We start from the raw sequence: 23,194 nt of genomic DNA on the forward strand, positions 1-23,194 counted from the left end.
CACATGACTTCCCCATGGCAGGACTATACGTCCATGGCTTTCTGACATGGGCTTGTCCATGTGACCTGCTTTGACCAATGGGATGTGAGTGGACTTGATGTTCTCCATGTCAGAGTAAGCATTTTAGGTGCCATCTTCATTCTTTGGTTCAGTCCTCTTTGCTTTTCTGTCCACAGTCCAGGTAGGGAATGTTCCTGTGATCTGGGGGACGGGTGGAACAGATATATGGAGAAGAGCTGAGCAGAACTGTGGCCAGCCTACAGCCAACTGGCGGAAGATCCTGAAACCCTAATGTACCCCTACTCGTTCTTCATAGCAGCTCAAATATTACTCCTCCAGAAAGTCTTTGCCACACTTCCTCTACTCTCTCATCTCACGGTATTCTCCTTAAAGTCAGTAACCCATCACTTTCACTTTCCTACCATTGTCCATTAGCATGATGTTTGTTACGGAGGTAGTTCTCAGCGAAAGTTTGCTCACAAATGGATCGGTGAGTGGATGAGAGGCAGGGTTGCCCATAAGAGAAGACGTGGATTCTCACGGACAAATGTTCCAGTGTTGTTTTTTATACATATTTAACTCTAAGTGTTGAGTTTCCTAAACGACTCAGTGATCTACAGGAGAAAAGCAAATGGAGACTGGGCTGACCTAGGCAGTATAAATATTTACATAACAGAGTTTGTTCTAAAAAAATGTACACTCCAAACAATTTTGTCATAACAGATGCACATTGTGGCATGCTGGTTTCTTATACTTTTACTTTATGATCATTCATTGGGTCAGCCAACAAATATTCATGAAGTGACTCAGGTACCGTAACCCAAGTTCCTCTTAGAGCGGAGGTAACCAATTACCCGAAAGGAAGAAAGTCTGGTCTTGTTCAAAATTAACGACCCATGACCAGCAAATCAATGATCTTCAGGGGATAGAGACTTCCTGGAAACAAAATAAGTTGTTGATTGGAAGGTCCTGGCTTTTATTCTTTTGGGTTCAACATTGACAAAAGAGAGCAATTTCTGCACTGGGAAGGATCAGAATTTTTCTAGAGTGTTTGGACATGTGTGTGATTGTGTATGTGCGTGCAGCTGTGTGTGTTTGTGCCTGAGAAGGGTATGTGGGAGTGTACCGATGTGTGTGAGGGAGAGAGATCCCAGACCCAGGAATTTCACCTTGTGGACCAAAATCACACTTCACCAATATCTACGGACACACACCAGTGATATCTGAGGGGTCTTTTGAAGTTGGCAATGTCTTGTAAAATCTATTATTTTATGCTGCCACATCTTCATCCTTTTTCGAAAATGTAAGCGAGGTAAATATGACTGACAGGGATTGAGGAATTTCAGCGCGACCGCCTCTTATCAAAGTGCTTTATAGATTTTTAACTTGGTTAATCCTGACATCAATTACATAGTGTAAACTCTTTTAGTACCTATTAATATTATTTCATCAATATTACCATCAATTAATATCATCAGCACTAAAGAGTTGAGGAAATTGAACCATTGGGTATTTGAGTGACCCACATAGGGGCCACACACACCTGGCGATTTGTGGCCTTAGCGTTTGAAACTCGGCACTTTGGATCCAGAGCCGAACTCTTACTTACTCCAAGATACTGATGCTGTCTCATCCACTATCACCCAAGCTGTAAGTGGAAAATAGAATTTTTACTTCTCAGTCAAAATCTGGCTGATTTTTATCATTCTTGTTTTTAAGACTCACATCCCTGGCAACAGCTGTAGTTTACGAAAGTGCATGTATCGTTATTTCCTTATTTGCAGCCCAACAGCTGGGCCAAACAAGTAAAATTACCATCCTCCACTTCGCAGATGGAAAACTGGGGCTCAGGCTCGGACTGTTCAAGAGATTCACCCAGGGTTACACCAACAGTTAGCAACAGACCCGGGGCTGGAAACCGAGACTCCAGACTCTTAAGTTGGTACGAGATCTATGGGTCAGGAGTTCATGTGATTCTTAGCGAGCTCTATCTAAGGACACAGTGTCATTTCTAACCTCATCTTAACAAAATGGTCAATTAGATAAACCAAGGAGACCCAAAGTTCCTCTACAAACCAACCACGATCACAGCCCCACTTACAGTGCTGGGTGCAGACAGCTCAGAAACGGACAAGATTTGGGGATACGAAGGTGAGAATTTCACCTAGTGCCCACGTGGGTCAATATGTTGATACATCGAAGCAAATGGAAACAATGGAGTGTTGACCGTGCCGGGAGCCAGGGAGATGAAAGTCCACAGAGGGAAATGTGCAGCCCTTGTTGGAATTAAGTGAGAAAGACACCGATAGGTGCCATTTAATTACAAGTGCTGTCTCAACCTCATGCTTGTTAACTCTTTCATAAGTTAGCCTCACTTCTGTGTCTGGATAAATACAGCCCTCCTTTGCACTGAGGTCCCAGAGTGATCCATTTCACATGTAAATGATATACGGTGGACTTTCACTGGGCTGAGCTCTGCTTTTGCCGAGTTATCTCAAGTTGAGGGCCTATTATATAGCCTTGCTGAAGGGGCACAGACAACTTAGGGGCCGACTTCAATAGCTGATGAGTTCAGTTCCTTCTTTTTTTTTTCAGTCAGTTTTCGCTCACACTATTAGCCTTCCAACTGTTCCAACTACAAATCCCAAAGCTAGATCTGCTGGTTGTCTGGCATTTTCTAGAGCTCACCCACACATATTTTTTTTTCCCCTGGTTCCCTACAAAAGTAATAGAATTAGTATTACTGTTTCTGTTTCGGGGAGGAAGATACCGAGGCTGAGAGAATTTTAGATACTTGCCTGAGGTCACACAGTGAGGCTGTAGGCCGTGCCAATGAGAGGGCAGGAAATTGGAGGCGTTCTCTTCTGCAGGCTACTGGGTCTCGGTAAGAAAGCTGCAGATAATTCTGCCAAATGGTAGTGAATACGCTGAATTTACAAGGGTCTGAAGTAGGATTCCACGCTGTCGTGCACAGGTTATTTCAGAGCCAACTCTCCTAATGCTGTCACCTCCTGGTAAAATCAAGCTGACTCTCCTCAAGATGTGCTCTCCAACCTTTGCCCATTCCAACAACCTATCCCCTACCTTTTCCCTGTATGCACCAGACCTTCTGTCACATGGAACAACTTGTAATTCCAAGCCACGGCCATGTTCTCTTTGGCCTCTGCATTTACTGTTCCTCCTGACTTCCCTACCATCCCTATGTCCTATGCGTGGTGAAAATCTTCTGTTTGTGGTTATTCAGATTGTATGTCAACTAATCAAATACGCCCTTTTGATTTTCGCTGTCCAGGTGTAGCACTATGTTCTGGAGGCGAGATGGCGTGACCGGGTGACCCAGTCTGCCAGGGACTGAGGTGTTTCCCAGGTTTTGAGACTCTCAGTGCTAAAAAATGGGATGCTCCTGGGCAAATGGTAGCTCATCTAAGATCTAGAGGAATAAGTTGACTCCACAGGGACAGCCTCTCATTTAAACATAGCCTCTTCTGGGTTTCCTGGTTCTTACCTCCACATTTATCTCATTCCTCTAATTGCTTATGAAAGTGTTTCCTTGAAAATTGTCCATCTCCTAAAAAGACTGTGAAACCTTGTTGGGGAGGGTGGAAGGTATGGAACATGTTTTACTCAACCTAGGTCCTGGCTCTGAGCCCAGTACATAGTGAGTGTTCTGTGAATGCTTACAAATGATTTTATAGGAGAGACCATACATCCCCCCCACCCACTAGGGACTCAGGAATTAGACAGTGGATGTTTTAATAAAACAGGAGCATTCAGTGTCCTGTGACTACTGAAGGACTATTTCCTGAATTCGTATATGCTCCATTCTCTAAGGTCCCAGAAATTTCTTTTGGAAAGCAAATTGGGACAGAATCAGATTGGACAGTAATATAAAAAAGATAATACCTAAAAGACACAAGAGGAAGGACTGTCAAGAGAGTAATTCTAATGAATAGAGACAGAAGGTATGTGTGGAGGGGTATAGAATAAAGAAGGGTCTCATTAATGCATTTTTAAATTTAAATGCTTCACTATTACAGCAAGGATATAGTGATTATCAGTAAAGGAATGGCTATAACTAGACACAAAAAAGAAAAAAAGAAGGCACCCTGCTCCGATTTTACAGGCAAGTTTCAGCAAAATATCAAGAGTTGATTTCAAGCTAACATGAACTGTCCCAGAGAACTGGTAAACGGGTCATCCCCCTAATTTATTTCGTGAGACTGAGATACTCCTGGCATCAATCAGGCACAGACAGATGATAAATAGAAATTATGTGGCAATTTCACTTATGAATGGAGATATACACATTTTAAACAAAATATTAGCAAGTCGCAATTTGGTCTTCTTTCTCAGCCCGCTGCCCATCGGAAATAAATTCTTCACTCCCATCACAGAACTTAGATATGCACATCTGGGCTGTTGGATAAATTTGCAGAACTTCACCTTCATTTACCCAGGAGCTTGGAAACTTGAATCTGGACCCCTATTAACCCGAGCTGACAGGCAGGAATTATGCAAACCTAAGTAAAGGGTTTAGATGCTGGGCAACCAACAAAATACCAGATGTCTACTACATAGCCCTTCATCTTTTGACCGCTGAGACTTTCTTTTTCTTCTAGGTCTAAGGGTGTAGTTTGGAGAAGAGAAAGACGTTCTCAGATTCCTCTTTAGCATCTGGCCTCAGCAGCAACAGGCTCAAAGCCCACAGGTTCTTGAGATGGATGGTAATTCCTCTGCAGGAAGCATTTGGAAATGTGTGAAGACTTGTTTCAATCCATCGTGAGAACTTACTAGAATTTGACAGCAGGAGAAAGCTAAGTGAAAGGACCCTCAGTGCACGGAACAAACATGTGGAAAAAATTGTCCTACTTTATGCCCATCCTGCCTTGAGGAATTGTTGGACCTCACCATCCGTGAGGGGGCATCTGTCAGTGCAGCTGGTGCCACACTCAACAAGGGGGCCCAGAGCCAGGCCAACCGGGCCCTTGGGGGATATCAGGGACACACTTTATCTGCACCGGACAAGACGAAGGGAGAAGAGATTGAAAATATTCCCACTACAGAGACAAATGTGGACCTGGAATCTTGTCTATTGCAGTTAAATTTCTCCTGAATTAAAGGGGCCCTTAGAGGGTAGACTAGGCCTCAGTCTAGAAGAAGGCCTGAGGCTCCCCAGTGTCTGACCCATCCCCCTGTGTTGGGGGAAGTCTTACCCTTAGCTGAACTCGTAAGCGACTGCATTTTCTGTTCTTTTTACTGATATTTCCTGTGAGTGTGTTAACACAATACTCTCTAGGTATTATGTAGCTAGGAAGATTTTATTTCATACAGTTCCTTTGCATGCTGGGCTGATATATGCTGTATAACAGTAATAGTCATTGTGTTTACAATTGTGGCCAATTTTAATGACCATATTATTGGCTCCAAACAATATGCATAGATATATGTATATATATATCTTAATATATATATATATATATATATATATCTTTATATATATATATATATGAGTGTATGTATTAAACATAAATATAAACTCTCTTGAATATGTATGATCCTTATTCTTAGCATTTAAGGCTTTTCATGATATTGTTTATGGGACTGTAAAGTAACTAGAATTCGTAGTTATAACTTTCAGCACTCTTTTCCCTCTAGATGTAATAAAAAAGTCATAACAATAATAACGAATGTTTGCATTGTGCTTGATGCTTTATGGAACATTTTCAAATCTTACACACCAATGAAGTAGGCATTACTAATAATGCCACTGCAGTTCAGAAAAAGAGCCCTCGGGAATATTTACTTTTTATCCATTGACTATCTCTAAACTGGAAGAGAAAACACAATAAAAGCCCCACGTAGTTACGTTAGAAACCTTGCGATTTCTCTCCTCCCCGTTTACACAGTCACTTGTTGGAGAACAGGAGTCCAGTGTGAGATGACAACATTGAACCTGAAACAGCATGAATAGGTACAAAAATGGTCAAAGGGCAGCAGTGGACACATTAATGTGTGCAGTGGCCATTCTCCGATGTTCGATGGTTTTCTGAGGTGCTGGTGACTTGAACAGCACTTAGGAAGAACAGGCTGGAAGAAAACACAATAGCTATGTTGACCTAACTTCCAATAAAGGGATTTTCAGAATCCTTCAAGAGAGGCTGCAGTAGATGATGGGCATAAAATTAAATATTGTTCTGATGAAGGCAACACACGAGTTGTGGCTTTTCCCGATCTAAGGGGCATATCTGGAATCTCTTTGTTTTTATTTTTTTTTTAATTTTTTATTAAAATTTTTTTGTGTGTTTCTTATTTTTTATATTTGAGAGAGAGACAGAGAGTGAGGAGGGGAGGGACGGAGAGACAAGAGACAGAATCCAAAGCAGGCTCCAGGCTCTGAGCTGTTCGCGCAGAGCCCAATGTGGGGCTTGAACTCACAAACCGTGAGATCATGACCTGAGCCGAAGTCAGACGCTTAACCGACTGAGCCACCTAGGCGTGGAATCTCTTAATGCTTAGATCTGGTCTAGTTTGCATCACCAATGGTTGACATTCTCAATGGGTTTATTATATGTTTAAATGGTGGCCTTCTCTACAGAGTTTATATGTGTAAAACATTAGTATTAAAAAAAAAAAGGTCAGCCATATGTGATTCATCACTGTTTAGTGCTTATGTTTATTTGTGTCAACATTCTTTAGATACCAAGCAATTTTTATGCCTTTGATCCTAAAATAATCATTGAGGCAATTTTATACATAATATTATTTATACATATACTATACTATACTATACTATACCATACCATACTATACTATAATATTATATATACATATATATATAATATTACATATATATACACATATGTGTGTACATATATATGTATATATATAATAGCAGTTATACATTAGTTCCTTCATTCCTTATGTTATATATATATATATATACACACATATACATAATTTATTATTATTATTATTACTCTCACTTAAGCATATCATTGAGCCTAGTGGCAGTTAATTGTCTGCCTAATATAACTCAGCTTGTAAGGAGGAAAGCTGGGCTTCAACCCCACCTCTTTGACTCCATATCCGAGATTTGCAGAATTATTGGTGTTGCCTATTTTCAACATATCAGGATTTGGTCACAATACAAGGTAACCCATCTGCAACCTTTCTTGTCAGTTTTCCTTTGCATCCTAAATACACTGCTTCCAGAAATGCAGAGCCCCTCCCTGCCACGCCCTCTTATAGGTTTGGGTCCAAACAAATCATAAATATCATTCCTGGGGAATATCGGAGAAAGGGATTAGGTATATAAATATCTTAAAACTACAAAGAGAGGGCTAAGTCGATTTCAGAATTTTCTCAAATGTAGGATCTTCTCCCCTAATTTCTTTAAAAAAATTTTTTTTTAATTTTTGAGAGAGGGAGAATGAGCAGGGGAGGGGGGACCGAGAGAGGGAGAGAGAGGATCCAAAGCAGGCTCTGTGTTGACAGCGAGAACCCAATGTGGGGCTCAAACTCACTAACCATGGGATCATGACCTGAGCCCTAAGTCAGGCGCTCAACCAACTCAACCACCGAGGTGCCCCTCCCCTCATTTCTTTCTAATAAGTTATCTCCTGTTAAGTCTCAACAAAGGCTAACTGAATGCATATAGAGTAACGTAAGCAGACATCAACAACTGCAGAAACAAAAAGAGTAAAATCATCCCCCTAACTAACTTGTCCCTCGATCCCATTATAATGGCATGACTTTCATATTGCATTCATGTATCATAATCACATTTTCTGATAGTCAACACTTTCCTATTTTAGGTGATGAATTTAGATGTGTTATAAAATCATTACATCACAGAGTTCTATAAAGAGACCTTGACTTCCAGGAGCGTTATCTCATAAATGAGTTCCTGATGCACTGAACTAGATATGAAAGGTCTCCCGTGGCGGTAATGGTTTATAGTATGCAATGTGCTTTCTGAAATCAGGACTGGCCTAGCAAATCAGTCAGATATGATAATCCCCCTGTGCATAAATTGAAAGCGTCGAAGAATAAAGACGCACGGAATATATTCAGCAAGACAAACCTCAGGAGCCGAGAAGTGGCTCCTGAAACATGCCTGTACTTTTTTTTGCAAACAGCGGAACTCCAAAGCATCTACGTTTCTGGGCATATGGTGAACGCTTATGAGAAGGTGGTAACACTCCACCTGCTGCTCCAGAGTGAGTTACGGAGTCTGTGTTCTGTGCCACACAAGGTGCAAAGCACAGCACGGATCCCTAGGAGCGTCTGTGGTCCTGGGTCGTGTGCCTGTGTGGCACACGTCCTCTCACAGGCGCTGCGACACGAGCACCCTGTACTCCATCCTGTGCGTGTATTCGTCAGCTCAAAGCTCCAAGGGAAGAGGAGGAGACTGAAAAGTCAGGGTGGGTGAAAGTGTGGGGACTGGAAGCCGAGAAGCCAGATAGAGACTCTTGTAATAGTGAAGGTGAGATATGTTAAGTGTCTTGATAGAATCAGTGGTGGTGGGTTTGAAAAGTTTGAAAGTCGGTTTGAAACTGAATCAGTTTTAGATGATAACACAACATACTTTCTGTCAGATAAACTATGGGCAATTAATGGAAGCATGCACTTTAGTACAATTTTCATAAGAAGGAAGGAAGTATCGTAAAGGGGAGTTTGTGGCAAAGCAAAGCTGGTTTGAGATTCTTGACCGGAGGTGCTTGAGGGACAGAGGAGGTGAGAACTATGTGAGCAGAAGGGTGTCTCCCCTGGAGGGTGCCGGTCAGAAGTGTTAGGATCCCTCTCTCCCCTGCACTCCCCTTCTGCTCTCTTTCCAAGTCAGGATTTTCTCCAATCAGCCACGTTCCTGGAAAGGGTAATAAATTCTCCCTCTCCCACCCTAGACTCAGGTATGGTGCTTGGAAATTAAACACGTGAAATAGAATGCTTCAGAAGGATGGCCATGGTTGTATGTCCATTCTGTGTAGAGCCATCCTGGCTTAAAGAGTTGTCCCAATGTAATTATTAACACCCACCTTCTTTCTCTTTCACAAATGTCCTGAGTTGGTCATCTTTGCCATTATCATTATCATCATCATCATCATTATCATTTTAATGATCCTGGGTACCTTACATGGTCTCTATTAGCTTAAGAGCATGTTCACTGGCATCATCTATCTTGATCCTTACAACAACCTTGTGGTGAGATGGTGGCAGAATTTGCCCCCATTTTCCAATAAAAGTGGGCTTATATGGCATTTCAACAGCTGATTATTGCATTGGATCTTTGGTGTAAAAGCAGGGCTTGAGTCTGTTTTCTGAGTGTATGTCTAAGTGAGTTTTTCCAACTATATCACATTGTTTTCCTAACTTGATAATCTCATAACTTTTTGACTTTATGATTGATGGGGAAAAAAAAAATCCAAAAAAAAAAAAAAAAAACCAAACCAATGGGAGATTACCTGGCAATGCAAGGCAAATACTAACAGGAACATCTAAGAGGCCTGCCCTTAATTCACAAATCACATGTCTGTGCCCAGATGTTTCCTTTTGCTTACCCTGCCCTCTTCCTTCTTATCGGCCAAAAGGCTGAAGTCAGCAAACTGTCTTAGGGCAATAGGAAATTAAAAAAAAAAAAAAATTCAAAGAGGTGTCAAAGTTAAAAGGAAATCCTATGACAGGGAACGAATTGTCTAGCAAAGAAACAAAACTTTGAGTTGGCACTGAACGACCTTACAAACACGTATCTGTGTTTCTTGCCCAGTTTGTGCAGCATAATGGCTAACGTTTCCTCATTTACCTTGTACACTGTCCAACAGGGTCACTGACAAGTCAGAGGGAATCTGGTGCTCTCATCAGTTCTTCAGATTCTGAACTGCAAACCTTCTCTATGTGAACACCCATGTTCTCTCAGATGAAACTATGTTCCTTAATGGCATATTTAGAGAGACATCCATCTTGGTTGCCCCAAAGAAGTCTCTGGATTTCATCTCATGTTGAACTGGGAAAATCCAAGACCAATCTCTTCCTTCGAAAGGCCAAGAGCTATTTGACATTAAACATAATATTCATTTTCATTGAGTCTCAGTTTCCTTATCTAGGGCTTGACAATCTTACAGTGTTTCGGTTTTGCTGTCCACATTTTCTCTTTTGTAACCACTCAACTAGGCCATTGTAGCTGAAAAATAACCATAGGTCAGATTTAAGTGACATGAAGGTGGCTGTGTTCTAGTAAAACTTTTAAAAAAACAGGCGGCAGGCTGGATTTGGTCGATGTGGCCATCAGTTGTCCACCATTTTCAGGGCAAAGTATGATCTGCTTCACAAGGTTGTTCTGAGAATTGCATTTGAGGATGTGTGAAGTGCTTGATGGAAGGTCTGATACTAAAAATTTATTTCTTCTTCTCTTCTAACTCACACCAATTCTCTTTCCATGAGCATGGTAGGGAAGGGGTGGGGATTGGCTGGCACTTCCTATCTGCAGCAAGTCTTTTTGTTTAATTTTAATATTATTTGTGAGAAAAGGGTAGGGGGTTAAAGATATTGAGTCACTGATCCAAGAAACTTATGTACAAATTTGAGCTCCATTCAGTGTCATTTTCCCACACATTTATTCCTTTAAAAATGTTACTTAAGGACAGCCCTTTCAGTGAAATTCACAATACAAATATAAAGAAGCGTGTGGTTTGGGCCAAAGGTCCAGGTAACAGCTGTGGGTCTTTGTTTGAATAACAATAATAATGAAGAATCAGCCTCGTAAGCATCTATTATTTTAAGCTTGACCTCTTGTGCCTGCATTTCATGTCCTTCCTCGCCGGCCTCCAAAGCAGTCACTAGACCTGCCCCTTCGTTTCTCTGAATTGGTGTATTTTTCTTTAAAGATTCTCCTCTTGACCCCCGTTTTTCAATTACTTTTTAAATACTCCTGCATATCTCATTTTTGTGTGCCTGTTTTTTTTTTCCCCAAGTACCTGTAGGGTATTAATGCAAAAGACTAATTACTTTAAATGCACTAAAAATACAGTAAATTGGAATAAAAGCACGGTAAGTTTGCAGTCAAATGTCCCCAGTTCAAGGTCCGACTGTATTGCTGATTGTTTAAATGACATTGAACAGACCCCTTTCACAGGGTAAGTCTTGGGCTTTTCATCTGTGAGTCAGGATAGGAACTGCTATTCTTCCCACTTTTCTAGCTTTCTTGTGTGAATAAGTGCACAGCAGCTATGAAAACAAGATACTGTGAAATTGCTGGTAACTTTGTTCTGCATTATAACCATTAATAACGTCACAATAATGGTTGTGATTCAAATAACACTTATTGTGAGCTAGAAAGTATACAAGCGTTGTTCATAGATTAGCTGATTAATCATTAATCTTCATAACATTGTGTGAAGTAATTATATTTCTTTCCATATTACAGATGGAAAAAAATTAAGTCTAGAGATGAGGTAACATGCCCAAATCTCATAGTAAATGAGTGAGCTAGGGTGGAAACTGGAATATTGGACCCCAAAGTTCTTCCTCGTAACCAAAATGGAACTTGAAGTGAACACAAAAGTTTACATCTCCTTTCTCAGACCAGAGAAGACCTAGGATTTCTGTGTTTGCCTCACACATTTTAAAGTTTACATCTAAAAATCAGGCCCCGAAGGACAGTTTTCTCTTTTTTGGTCACACTTCATTCTAAAAAAATTAACTCAGCATACACAGATAATTTACAAAGAGGTATTTTCAAAGATCACCATGACACGATCCAGACCACAGTTTCTACAAACAACCTTATCCAAAATAGTTATAACAAGCAAAAAAAAAAAATAAGTAAAAATATGGGAAAATAAAATCCAAGGGCTAGAGCTAATATTAACAGAGAAATACAGAGGAGGAGAGAGAGATAAAGCCTTTCACACAAAGAATAAAGAATTTTTGTCCTTTGGGGATATTTATAAATTATTTGAAGACTAAACTATAAAGTAAGCCTCTTTTATTTTCTAAAAATAAAAATTCCATGGATCATGTCCAATAAGCACAATGAAAATTGAATTAGGAATGAAAAGAAAACTAATATATATTATGTAAAAATATAACAAGATAAAGGCAAAATTACAAAAGAAATTGCAAACAATGTTGATTAGAATCACAATGAAGACAGCATAGCAAATCTGCAGTGTGCAGTTAAAATGGTATCAAAGAACAAGTGTGGGTGTTTAAATGTACAGAAGAAGAAGAGGAAGAAGAAGAAGAAGAAGAAGAAGAAGAAGAAGAAGAAGAAGGAGAAGGAGAAGGATGAGGAGAAGAGGAAGAGGAAGAAGAAGAAGGAGGAGGAGGAGGAGGAGGAGGAGGAGAAGAAGGAGAAGAAGAAGAAGAAGAAGAAGAAGAAGAAGAAGAAGAAGAATGAGGAGGAGGAGAAGGAGGAGGAGGAGAAGAAGGAGAAGAAGGAGGAGACGAAGAAGGTGGTAGAGGAGGAGGGAGAGGGGGAGGAGAAGAAGGAGGGGGAGGAAGAGAAGAATGAGGAGGAACAGTAGGAGGGGGAGGGGGAGGAGGAGGAGGGGGAGAAGAAGAGGAGCAGCAGGGAAAGAAAGAAGAGGAGGGGCAGGAGGAGAGAGAAGAGAGAAGGGGTAGGGGGAGAGAAAGAGATAGGACTCAGAGCTCCTCCTAGGTATGGGAGAATAGTCCTTCCACAGACACAGTGGAAAGTAGGAAAGGATGCAAGTCATAGGGGTCACATTTTATGTTTGGTGATCAGTAGTTGAGGCAGCTTCCTAACGTTCCAAGGGGCAAACTGGCCTTATTTCTGGGCACACTGCTGAGAGTTCCAGGAAGGTAGGAGTTAGGAGTGAGGTTATTGGATGTAATGTTCGGAGGCATTAACTGACTTTCTCAAAAGCGTGTGGCTCTCATCAGGGTTAGTGTTTAAATATGACTTTCTGATCTTCCAATGATCTTTAACATATCTTAATGCTTCTCTCAAAAAGCATAAATATGTAAGTGAAAATATGCATATATGCATTATTTTGATAATGCATCCCTTAAACATGTCCATGAGCAAATATACACGGATAATCAAGCAAAGTGTTTTTCATTTTCTTTTAAGAGTGTGGATATTTTTCTGCAGTCTTCACTTGACTCTTTGTACAGATACTCATAAAGAATCTAGGAGGTGAAGTGAAACATAGAAGACAACTGAAATTGACAGGAAGTAAATGAATATACATTAGCTTTTAAGATGTTCTTATTAGCAATGTGCCTTTCTGACTCTTCAGTTGCTTAAAGAGTTGCACTTACTGTTTTGTAGAAGGGGCCAGGGTACTGAGTTACAGTGGAAAACACCCCAGGAAATGAGGAAACTTTGTCCTTTGAATTCCTGTTGTACTTTATAAAAATACAGAGTTTGATAACACATCCTTTTGCTTGGCCTGGTCACCCCAAGTCCTTCTTTTTCCGTGAAGTGAAGGCACGTTATAAACATCATCCTATAATGGTCCTCTGAGTCTCCAGACAGACCACCTCCTCATTTTCAAGACAAAGGTCTGGATATTTAAAGAAACATAACAAAAGAAAGGTTTTGGTCAGGGGCGCCTGGGTGGCTCAGTCAGTTAAGCCTCTGACTCTTCATTTTGGCCCAGATCATGATCTCATAGTTTGTAGGTTTGAGTCCTGTGTGGAGCTTTGCTGGGCACTGACATTGTGGAACCTGCTTGGGATTCTCTCTCCCTCTCCCTCTGCCCTCACCCAGAAGATATATATATATATACATATATATATATATGTATATATATATATATATTTAAAGACAGGTTTTGTCAGTCCAGCAGTCCCATTGTATTTCTTAAAGGTTTAATTCAGCACATTTTTTAGCTTTGAAAAACTGGAGAAGGGATAGCGTTTTGCCCACCCTCCTTTTTTTTCATATCATTGAGGTATAAGTACATAAAAATGTTTATAAAGACAAAAAAGATACTCAAAACAGTGGAGGGTAGAAGAACATGGGGAGAGTCCACAGAGAAAATGAACTAAGTTTGGGTGGTTGCTGGGTTGAGGGTCAACCCTTTTCCCAAGACCATAGTTCAGCCTGAAATAAACTAGGGCACATTCAGAAGGGGATCAAGAACCCATAAGCTAAGGCCTGGTTGGAATCCCATACTTTTATACACTGTCACCTCCCTGTCATTGTTTAAGGTTCTTGGACAAGCTCTCCCGTGGACACTGGGGGCCTTCTCTCTACTAGTTGGTGGGTCGTAAGGGCTTTGGAATTAGATTGCACAGAACAACAGAGGGAACCACCAGACACGGGCTCTGGCCACCAGTGAATTAGGAATCACCTCGACAGGCGGGTGTTCTGAACGCTTATCTCAAAGAAGGGCACTTACATTTTTTTTTTTTGATATTTATTTATTTTGAGAGAGAACGAGCAAGCAGGGAAGGGACAGAGAGAGAGGGAAAGAGAGAATTCCAAGCAGACTCTGTGCTTGATCTCACGAACCATGAGATCATGACCTGAGCCGAAGTGGGACGTTGAACCAACTGAGTTACACAGGTGCCCCAAGAATTTTGTCTGGTCTTTAGCAATAGCTCAAAACTGGCATTCTCCTTCTGTATTTTTACCTTTCCTAAATGTGACATAGTTGATTTCCCGATGAGCATCATGGATTCAGAGGAAGACCAGATTGGTTTAATAACAGAAAAGAAAGACTAGCGCAGCACTTGACAGAATAGGTCGTCAGGATCATTCTTTTCTATAGCATTCTGGGACCGTCCCTGACCGCTGCATTGCCTGAGAGTCTTTGGAGTTCTTAATTTTAATTCCTGGACCCTTTGAATCCTCACTTCAGCAGTATTCGTTTCAATTTTTGATGACTTTGCAAATATCCTTTGATTTCTGGATCTGTGTGAATACTTTTTGGCATAATGGTATCGTCTGAAAACTACATTGTAAATGCTTAACACTTCCATCTATCACGGCGTGCATTGCTGGGCACAAATTCTGAGTCATTAAGCAAGTAATTGTCCTGCTAGACTTATGTTACACTTAATGTTTGTTCTGCGTCCTTTAGGCACATCTCAACTTAATACGTGAAATTGCAAATAATCTCCCATCCTCTTAAAGGATGAAAAATATTCAAATATATATATGAGCAGCTTTGCAAGGGGAAATGCGACGGTTACAAAAATGCCTGGTTTAGAGCAGAGACCCTGTTTCTGCAGTCGATGTGGATTCTCTGAAATGAATCCCCATTGTCAAAAGCGATCAGCAGTTTTTGTTGGTAACGTCCGCGTGAAAATTTGGCATCTACATATTTTTCTAGTTAAAGAAATAATCCTAGAGCACTAATTTACTCTAATGACATAGACATCATTTGGCTTCACAGAAAAAAACACACAAAAAAATGAGCTAAGGTCCATTTCCTATTTATGGGATGTAATATACAGAATTCAGTTCCACTGTTCACTGAAGTTTAAGAAAAGAATTCAAACAAATGTAAAGCACGAGGACACTGTCACAAAGGCTTTTTGCCCTGAAAGGAAATTTGAATTTAATTACAAATAATATCTATAAGGCTTTTCTGTAAACATTTAGAAAAGCACTCAGCCTTGCTGCCTTCTCTTCTATAACACTTCTACATCTTATTTTATTTTATTAGTGCTTAAACCAACCCTTTTGCAGTTATTTCTGTATCAATCTTTCTCTTCCACTAGAAAGATGTTTAGGACAGCAAACATATCACTTTTGTTTCTGTATCCCTAGGATCTAGCCCAATGGCTTGCAAGCATTGTGTGGATATTATATGCGTGTTGAATTAACTGAATTGCTTTTTTCTTCCTACAGTTGGAGATTACCTCACTTCCCTCCGATACCGATTGTATTGACTGTTTTTTTTCTCTGCAGATCTCAAAGCACTTCATTTCAGTAACCACAAAGACAGTGTTTGATCATGTAGTATGTATTGTTCTTTAACTCTTTTATAAGTGACTCAGTTGATTGATTCACTCATTCACTCACTAATTAATTCATCTATGAATCAGATATTCCAGAGTTTTAATTTTTTGATTTTTTAAATTTTTATTTATTTTTGAGAGAGAGAGAGAGAGAGAGAGCGCGCAATGGGGGAGGAGCGGAGAGGGAGGGAGACACAGAATTCGAAGCAGGCTTCAGGCTCCGAGCTGTCAGCACAGAGCCCAGCGCAGGGTTCGAACTCACCAAATGTGAGATCATTACCTGAGCCAAAGTCTGACACTTAAGCGATGGAGTCACCTAGGCACCCCTAGAGTATTCATTTTTTTTAAGAACAGAAGATGCATCTGGTATACAACTTTTGATTTCCAGAAACTCCTACTCCAGTGCTAAGTATAGACATTAGTTGTATAATTTCTGGTCAAGTTACTTAATACCCTTTGTCTCAGTTTCCAGTCTTATCAAATGGAAATCCAACAACATATTGTATTTGTGGTACAGATTAAATAAGTTCTGTAGGTAAAGTGAAGCCACAGAATACGTACTGTAACTGTTAGTGTTATATTAACTGACCAATAAAACCATACCAACCTGCCTAATCACATACTTCATGACCAGAGAGAAAAAGATTTAACAGGAGTGAGTTAAGAAAATTTTTCTGTTTTCTGAAGCTCATAAAGGAGATTTTTTTTTCCTCTTATGTTCAGAAAATAATTCCAAATGTAAAAAGAAAACCATATAGAGCATGGTGATGTATTTAAGCTCAATTATGAGGAATGAATGAATGAATGAAAGTTTACTCTCTTGTTCAATACAGGAAGTTATAGTGTAGTCTAAAACATTAATAAAATAGGCAATAGATGAGTAAGGAGTGATAAGTGCTCAGAAGAAAAATAGAGAGAGTAGTAAGGCATATGAAACATTGGGGCAGGGGTATTAAATTTTAGATAAGATATACAAGGATGACTTAGGAGAAAAACAATATTTTAAGAGACCTGGAAGATGTTGGGAAGGAACTAGATCAATTTGGGGAGAAAGAACATTTAGGCAGCTGGAACAGAGAACATGGGAGCCTTGAAGTAGGATCTTGGCAACGAACTCTCTTACAGCAAAAATCAATAAGTGTTAATATCTACTTTCCTACAGCAATGTTTTGAATTTAACTCAGTGGTCTCCAAAGTTTTATCGATCATACCCAATGATCACAGGTAGATCATTTATCCCAAACTATTTGTATTACATATTTTCTTTACTTGTTTACAATTTATATACATGTACTATTATACCAATACTGTATGTATGATATAAAATAAAAGCAAAACAAAATTGAAATAATAAGGGTGAGAAAATAAATATATAAATGGAGATCCAGATATTGTCTTCTAAACTCAGAAATATCTGGGTGCCTGGGTGGATCCGTTGGTTAAGCGTCTGACTCAGCTCAGGTCATGATCTCACCATTCATGAGTTCAAGCCCCACGTCCGACTCTGTGCTGACAGCTTGGAGCCTGGAGCCTGCTTCCGATTCTGTGTCTCCCTCTCTCTCTGCCCCTCCCCTGCTCACAGTCTGTCTCTATCTCTGTCTCTGTCTCTCAAAAATAAACATTTTTTTTAAAGAACTATCTCCTTATACACTCTTAAATGACAAATTGTAGCCCAGTGGATGTAGTTACAATGTGTCACCACCTTTATCTTTTTCTAAACTTTTATTTTTAAAACTGTCATTGCACATGTTTCTTTAATGTTTTTGACATGAATTGTCAGAAGTGGAGTGATTTAAAAATGTTACCATCGACTCCCCAGGATAAAATTTGATTTCGTTCCTTTACCCATCCTCCTCTGAAATATCAAACACAACCCTATATAAAGAGTGAGTCTTACCTTCAAATCGGAATTTCTGAATTAGACTATTTAACACATCAAACATTCCTTTTGCTTACTGAAAGGCCATGTGCCTGAGAGAACTAGGTGAATTTTACAGAAGGGTCTTCGTGCTTTTTCTTTAAGATCAAGAGCAATCAGATTAGATTAAGAATTGATATTTCTCTAGCAAGATTGCTTGATGGCATGTATTTTGACCTCTCATGTTTCTAGTAGGAAGATAAAATATGAAGGAGTCAAATTTTGCCCAATACTACCTTTTGAGTCAGGAATAAATCCAAATCTGTGGGTACCCAGTCTGTATTTTGACCCTTTTCCAAATTGGTAGTTTTATAAAAGACATTATCTTCAGAAAGCCAGTAGGAATTAAAGAAGTAACTTTATGGAATAATGACTGCCCTGAAAAGAAATGATCTCTCTTTTTTAAATATTTATTTACTTTTGAGAGACAGAGAGAGAGAGAATGGAAGAGAAGCAGAGAGAAAGGGAGACAGAGAGTCTGAAGCAGGCTCCACACTGAGAGTACAGATGTGGGACTTGAACTCACAGACCATGAGAATCTGAGCCGAAATCAAGAGTCAGACGCTCAACTGACGCCACCCAGGCACCCCAGTGGTTTCTGTTTTTAAATATTTGCAAAATGTTGTCAGAGAAAAGCACAAGAGGCCCCAGAGGAGAGCCTCCTAAAGACCTTCCCAGTGAGGACAAGTGTTTCAAGGAGGATTTCCTTGGAGACCCTCTTGTCGCCCACATTATAACGGAGCCATAACTATAAGCTCACTCCCCCAAGTAATCTAATCTTATTTAATCAGATTGGGGGGAATTCACCAAAAAAGTGAAACATGAATGATTTTGTGTTCTCAAAAGTTGCATAAAAATGTCAGAACCACCTTTCCCTTTCATAACTGACAGAAAGGAGGCTAACAATGTCTGATTGCTACCTTACAGCTGACTACATTACAACTATAAATTCCTTTAACCATCAAACCAAAATTGAGAGGAAAAATGTATTATTCACACTTAGAGATGAGAAAACTGAAGCCGAAAAGTTAAGTACATTGTACTCAGAGTCACTTAACGACTTTGTGGTCTCATGGTTTCATATCCACCCCCCAAATATTCAAATAGATATGCCCACCCTTCTTTTCCTTAACTGTATTTGCTGCTTTTTAATTTGGCACTTTTACTTAAAATTCTTTATTCTTCCTGATAATAATTTTTAGAAACTGGCTGCAAAATAAAGTCTCCACATCTTTCAAATGACGTATGTCTCCCAAACTTAACGGGTCACTACCAAACGTGATTTGCTAGAGAAACAACTCAAAAACAAAAGACAAAGATAGCATTTTGCTACCTAAATCATATTTTGGAGTCTATCTTACTTTCACTAGTATCTAGTAAGAGAGCTCGTTAGAGAAGCCCAGTTGACATAATGAGATATAATTATCCTTCCCAATTGTTCATTTAAAATTGTAATTGCAACTCAAATTACTGTACAATTTAAAAAGAAGCATAACACATAATTGTCATCTTTCAACATGTATATATTATAAAGTAGCAATGTTTTTCTTATGTGTATTTTTTGCCCTAAAATTCTCTTGTCATCCAAATAACACTTTTTTTGTATGTGTATGTTTTATGCTTTTGATAACATATGGCCTGCATTCAGCTTGATAGTCACTCTCCAAAAAGCCACCATAAATGTCTGTGCAAACAAAATCAACATATTCTGGTGCTTTAACATGCTAGTTTACAGATACAGTTTATTCAGCATATATTGGTTGCTTAGACCAGACAGATAAATTATTTACCTATAAGATTCCTTTTCTTATCCTATATTTGGGAGAGGTTTTAAACCTAGGATGTATGTTTTCAAGTAACGGATTCTGGAATTGCTTGTCAGGAATTTCACGCATTGGCAAGGTCTACAAAAGATGATGGGGTTAGAAGCTTCAAAATACAATAGTGAATAATGTATTGAGTTCAGAGAAAACAAAGGGCTTTCCAACGAATGGCCCACATAGTCAATAAGGTAACTGCATGAGTTGGCTAGAACTGCTGTGACAAAGTGTTACACAGTGAGTGACTTAAACCATGGAAATTCATTGTCTCACAGTTCTGGGGGCTGGAAGTCCAAGATTAAGATGTTGACAAGGCTGGTTCCTTATGAGATCTCTGAAGAACAATCTACATGCCTCTCTTGTAGTTTCTGGTGCTTTTCTGGTAATCTTTGGTATACAGAAGTATCACTCTGACCTCTGTCTTTATCTTCACATGGTGTTTTCCCTATGTGTGTGTTTCTGTCTCCAAATATCCCCTCTAATAAGGACCCCAGTCACATTGGATTAAGAGCCCAACCATGGCTCATATTGGGTTAAATCTTCATCTTAATTAGCTACAATTTCAATGACCCAATTTCCAAATAAGGGCACATGCTGAAGAACTAGAAGTTAGGACTTCAACAATGAATTGTGGGGGGAACACATATTCAACCTGTAAGATTAACTTACTGCTTTAGTGAATGGATAGCACTCTCAGGAATACAATATAACAAGGGGAACATCTTTGTTTTCAAGGTTATATTGAGTCCAAAAAGAACATAATTTGATATTTAATTCACTAGTTTTGAACTTTTCTTCTCTTTTAATGGACACTGTCATGGCTATAAGTCTCCCTCAAAATACTGCTTTGGCTGTGTTTCACAAATTTTATTCTAACGTATTTCCTTTAGTTTTCCATTATAAACATTTTCTAAGTTTCTTTTTTAAATGGCACCTCAGCTATTTAGAAGAATGTGGTATTGTTATTATTGGTTATCAGAGATCATAATCCATAAGATAGATTTTGGAATTTGTTGATAGTTGCTTTCTGAAAAATACGTCTAATCACATTTTGTTATTGTTTTATGGATGATTAAAATAATGTATGTCCATCAGGTACATACCATTCCTCAGTTGCACCAAATCTCATGCACAATGTTCTACATTTGACAATTAGATCAAAGTTATTAAGTATTTTGTTAAAATCTTCTATTTTACTTTTTTAAAAGATTTTTTCCCAAATGAAATAAATTTCTCCTAGAGTGATCCCCGCCTTTCGAAATGGTCTGAAAGATAGTTTAATCCACCACATGGCAGAAAAGAACCATTTAAAAAACTCAATATTACATATTAATTTTAAGAGAAATGGCTCATATAGAAGTCAGGAGGTGATGGACTTTTTGCCAATTTTATATTTTAAAAAAATTTCAGAAGACATTAGAGAATAATGATTTCAACAGTATATCCTTCACCTCAATTGATAAAGTTTTAGTATCAAAATGTTTTTTTCAGAATAACTTGAAAATTGTAGGCCCTATGATATTTCACCACTGAATCTCATTAAATGAGCTAAAAAATAGCAATTGTACAATATCACTGAATATACAGTAGGGTTGCCAGATAAAATACATAATACCCAAACTAAATTGAATTTCAGATAAACAACAAATAACTATTTGATATTACTATGTCCCAAATATTGAGTGGTACATCCTTATACTAAAATACTGTTCATTGTTTTATGAAATTCAAGTTTAACTAGATGTCCTGTAGTTTAATTTTCTAAATCAAGGAACCCTATCATACCCTCTGTATTCAGGTTGCCACTGCTCACAATATCTCTTACAGATGTTTTTATCTTTCTAATTTCTGGATCTAACTAAGGTTCACATATAACATCTGATTGTCATGTCTTTGAGGTTCTTTTAATATATAAATTAATTCTAGAATTCAATTTAGATATTTTCTATTGCTTTTTTTATAATGACTTTTTTAAAGACTTAAGGACAATCGCCTTATAGACTATTCCACAGTCTGAATGTCTATGATTGTTTCTTTTTGATTACATTCAAGTTAAACACTTTTGTGGGACTAATTCATAGGTGATATTTTAAATTTCTTATTGAATCATGTCAGGAGGCACATGATGTTAGTTGGCTCCATTCTTATTGGTCTTGATTTTAATATCTCAGTTAAGGTAAATTTGTTGATTTTTTGTTGTTTATTTGTTTTATCTTTCAATTACTGAAAATTGTATTAAAATTTCCCACTATTATTGTATAATTATCAATTTCTTTTTGTAGAAAGATCATTTGTATTATTTTAACCCATATTTAATATATATATTATAATTATACAAAACTTAATGTATTTGGTAGTTTTTTTTATTTTTCTAAATATTTTTACTCTTACTAATATGGCTATTCCATCATTCCTCTGGCTAGTATATAACAGGCATCTTCTCCAATTGTTAGATTTTCTACCTGCCTCTTTTGGAAAGTTAGTTTCGCTATTATAGAATTTTAATGTGAAAGTTACTTTATCTCCCAATTGAATATAATTACTCACCATCTATTGTTTCTTCCACCAGTCTAAATGCTTCCCCACCTCCTTATCTATCTATCTATCTATCTATCTATCTATCTATTATCTATCTATTGATTTTTATCTTGGAGGATCACTTTTTTCTTTCTATTTATTTTAGAATCTTTTTCTCTTCTTCCTCTCTTCCTTCTCTTTCCCTCTTCTTCTTTTGCATCTGTGGATGTATTACATCCATGCCCTTTAAGTGATATACCTTAAGATATTTTTACATTATTTTGACATTTCAGTTTTGTGTGTTGGATGGCCAATCAGATATCTAGTATGCCATACCTATGTAAATGAAAGTTTCTTTTTTTTTCTTTCTTTGTTTTTGTACCTAATTTTATTCCTGCTCTTTTTTTATCCTCTTTTTTTCCTTTTTAATAGTTGTGTACCTGTACTATGCTTGTTCATTTTTTGTTATATTTTCTTGGGTTGAGTTTTGTTCTTTCTGGACTGCTTATTTGAGTCAGTGTTGACAGGGAGGAACAGGGAAGCTTTCTCATCTCATAGGAGAAGAACTATTCCAGGGAATTTCTTTAAGGTACAGGGTTTTAAGAATGTGAAAGGGTCTTCATTTCCTTTTTTTCTTTTTTTTTTTTTTTTTTTCCTTTCCAAGAGTTGATTTAGATTCAAGTTAGATAACATATAGTTTAATAGTGGTTTTAGGAGTAGATTTCAGTGGCTCATCACTTACATGGAACACCCAGTGCTCACCCCAACAAGTGCCCTCCTTAATGCCCAGCCCATCCCCCCCACCTCCAGCACCCCTCAGTTTGTTCTCTATAATTAAGAGTCTCTTATGGTTTACCTCCCTCTCTGGATCTTGATTTCTTTCAGCTGATAACATTAGTCATTCTCCAGGGCTTCTTACAACTTGCAGGTTATTCTCCAACTTCATTTAAGTTCTAAAAATACGAAGATGTGCATTTCCTTATTCATCTTATATTCTCAGTTAGCC

At 38.5% G+C, this 23,194-nt stretch overlaps 1 long non-coding RNA gene across 1 annotated transcript; it reads right to left on the reverse strand.

Annotated features, from left to right (window-relative positions):
* Positions 1-5,685: 5,685 nt before the first annotated feature.
* Positions 5,686-23,194, reverse strand: LOC125922634 (uncharacterized). Its single transcript, XR_007457718.1, has 2 exons — positions 23,045-23,194; positions 5,686-6,087 (listed from the first exon to the last, which is right to left on the reverse strand). It is a non-coding gene; the product is annotated as an uncharacterized LOC125922634 (long non-coding RNA).

Source organism: Panthera uncia, chromosome B1 (genome assembly GCF_023721935.1).
Source record: "Panthera uncia isolate 11264 chromosome B1, Puncia_PCG_1.0, whole genome shotgun sequence".
Classification (NCBI taxonomy): Eukaryota; Metazoa; Chordata; class Mammalia; order Carnivora; family Felidae; genus Panthera; species Panthera uncia.